General features: G+C 52.3%; 1 long non-coding RNA gene across 1 annotated transcript; it reads right to left on the minus strand.

Moving 5' to 3' along the window:
- Positions 1-1,563: 1,563 nt before the first annotated feature.
- On the minus strand, positions 1,564-3,004 carry LOC148755998 (uncharacterized). Its single transcript, XR_016018499.1, has 2 exons — positions 2,457-3,004; positions 1,564-2,318 (listed from the first exon to the last, which is right to left on the minus strand). It is a non-coding gene; the product is annotated as an uncharacterized LOC148755998 (long non-coding RNA).
- Positions 3,005-3,337: the final 333 nt, after the last annotated feature.

Here is a 3,337-nt window from a genome sequence, read left to right on the forward strand (position 1 = left end):
TTGCAAGGAACTGAGTTCTGCCAACAGCAGGAGCGACCCTGGAGGAGGACCCTCCCCTCCAGATGAGGACGCAGCCAACTGGTGCCTTGATTTCAGCCTCAGCAGAGAACCCGGCCTCGGCCCCGGGGCTTCTGAGCCTCAGAACTGTGTGACGATATATCAGTGTTGTTTTAAGCTGCTTCATTGGTTCTGCAACAATGGAAAACTAATTCAATATGGAAACAAAAGAGCAGCGTCCTTTAAAATAAAAGACAAGCCAGAGAACTCAAAAGGAAAACGAGAAAGCATTTTGAACTGAATGCAGATGAAAGCACAACATAAAAATTCGTTGGGTTTCACTTAAGTTGCGTTAGAAAAGAAGAAAATTCGCAAATCAATGACCTCAGCTTCCACCTTAAGAAATCAGAAAAACACATGAAATCTAAAGTAGACAGAAGAAGGGAAGTCATACATATACGAGCAAAAATGTATGAAATAGGAAACAAAAAATCAATGAAACCAAAGTTTTTTTTTCAGCAGATAAAAAAAAAAATCGAATAAAAGTCTGTCTAGCCAGATTGATCCAAAAAAACAAATGAGAGAAGACACAAATTATCAATACCAGGAATGAGGTCGTGGTGACCATCACAGACCCTACGGAAATGCAAAGAGGACACAGTAAAGAAGGTTATGCCAACTACGGTAACGGAAGTGACGTACTGAAGCTCGCAGAAGAAGCTAGCGAAGCCAGTCACCTCATATACAGAAATTGACATCGTGATTTAAAACTGTTAAAGAAACAAAACCCCGCTAAGTAAACTGGAAGATGTAAGGGGTTCTATGAAGAGATTCCTGAATCAGGCAGCATCCCGCCTCGCAGCTAGGAAAAGTCCTACAAGATGGGAGGTTCATGGACAGAAGGAGGGTGGGACCGAGAAGTGAAGGGTGGATTATTTCAGGCCAGGTCACCTTAGGGGATGGAACAGGTCTTATCAGACAGGTGACCAGGAAAATCCAGAATGATGGGTTTAAAATTCCACTCCTGGGAAAGGCTGCAGCTGCTGATGTGGGTGATTATGAAGCCTAGTTTGGTCCCCTGGCTTGTGTCGCAAGGAACACCTTTTTTGGCCTGTGGTTTTCTGTTTAACAAAACTTTCCCTCAAAGAAAATTCCAGGACCAGATATCTTCACTGGTGGATTCTACCCAACTTTTAAAGGAGAAACAATACTAATCCTACACAGAGTACACCAGAGGATTGAAAATACTCCAGCCCATTGTCCGAGGCCAGTGTTGACCTGACCCCATGTCATGCGGGAGACCCTGCTCGCTGCGCCATGTGTCATGCGGGACGGCCTGCGGGGTCTCTGGTCCCGCTCCCCATATAAGAACGCAGGATATGGTGAGGCCAAAAAGGAACACCCACGGAGCCATAGGTAGGGGAGTCATACCACTATATTCTCTCTGGCGGCACTATACTCTCACTGGAGGCTGGATACACACTGTCCGCAAACCGCCATCCACACTTGCCAGCCCAGCCGCCATCTTCTTGCTAGCCCCATTCTTTTTTCTCCTTCTCTTCTCTCTCTAGCGTAGCCACAGCAGTTATATTGTGGCCAATGGCTCACTGGTTACAGCTGACGGCCAACTAGCCACAGCTGATGGCCATGCAATCACAGTTGGCCATTTACTACCTGAGCCAGCACCCGTCTATGTGAGGCCGAGAGCCTGGAAACTACTCTCTGGGGCTCCGCCCCCACACTCCACCCCTACAGGCTCTCGCCTCACAATCTACGCGACAAGCGTCTTCCGCGAGGGGACCTGTGCGAGGAGCCTGGGGGTGAATGCAATATCCTGGACACAGCCAGGCTCTCTGGGCACAGCCAGGGTTTCTCAGGGCACCACCAGTACTCCTGGGCACAGCCAGACTTCCTGGACTTCTTAGGGTACCACCTGTCTTCCCGGACACAGCCAGGGTTTCTCAGGGCACCACCAGTACTCCTGGGCACAGCCAGACTTCCTGGACTTCTTAGGGTACCACCTGTCTTCCCGGACACAGCCAGGGTTTCTCAGGGCACCACCAGTACTCCTGGGCACAGCCAGACTTCCTGGACTTCTTAGGGTACCACCTGTCTTCCCGGACACAGCCAGGGTTTCTCAGGGCACCACCAGTACTCCTGGGCACTGCCAGACTTCCTGGACTTCTTAGGGTACCACTAGTTTCCCCGGGCACAGCTAGGATTTTTCAGGGCACTGCCACTCTCTCTGGGAACAGCCCGACTTCCTGGGCACAGCCAGGGTAACTTCAGGGCTCAGCCACACTTCCTGGACTCAGCCAGGGCTCTCAGGGCACTGCCACTCTCTGTGGGCACAGCCACACTTCCTGGACACAGCCAGGGCTCTCAGGGCACCGCCACTCTCTCTGGGAACAGCCCGACTTCCTGGGCACAGCCAGGGTATCTTCAGGGCTCAGCCAGACCTCTCAGCGCACTGCCACTCTCTCTGTGCCTCTCAGGGTACCCTGCTGGAACAACAGCGACTCACAATCAAGGTGCTTACATATTCTCAATGGCGGCCAGTCAAGAGACAAAAGCAAATATCCCCCAGTTCCACTAACAACAGTTCCCAAACAAACAGTCAAGCGGTCCATTAAATTAGGGATGGAAGGCAATTCCCCATAGTCCATAGTCATTCACCAGGGCTGTCCTGGGGGTGAGGGACGACCTTGACCTCACCCTCATCTCCCAAGGAGGACTCAGCAAGCGTTACCTCCTGGGACTACAAGTCCTGCATCCGGGCTGCCTGAGCAGGAACTTCCCAGCCCACAGGACTGCAACGACCTTCGCTTTCTCCGGCCTGTGCTGGTTGGGGAACCGTCCACATCTTTCCACCTCTCCACGGGGCTCCATCTCTGCAGCAGCTGCATGGCTTTTCCTGTGCTGGTGGGAGAACCGTCCACGTCCTCCCACCCCTCCACGGGGGTCCAGCTCTCCGGCAGCTGCTCCTCCTGGTCTTCCTCAGACTGAGTGTTCACACGCACAAACTGCTCCACCGTCCTTTGGAGAGCTTTGGCTGGCACCATACCCTGCTCGCTGCGCCATGTGTCATGCGGGACGGCCTGCGGGGTCTCTGGTCCCGCTCCCCATATAAGAACGCAGGATATGGTGAGGCCAAAAAGGAACACCCACGGAGCCATAGGTAGGGGAGTCATACCACTATATTCTCTCTGGCGGCACTATACTCTCACTGGAGGCTGGATACACACTGTCCGCAAACCGCCATCCACACTTGCCAGCCCAGCCGCCATCTTCTTGCTAGCCCCATTCTTTTTTCTCCTTCTCTTCTCTCTCTAGCGTAGCC

This window comes from Rhinolophus sinicus, chromosome 14, assembly GCF_057876585.1.
Source record: "Rhinolophus sinicus isolate RSI-liver-muscle chromosome 14, RSI-T2T, whole genome shotgun sequence".
Lineage (NCBI taxonomy): Eukaryota > Metazoa > Chordata > Mammalia > Chiroptera > Rhinolophidae > Rhinolophus > Rhinolophus sinicus.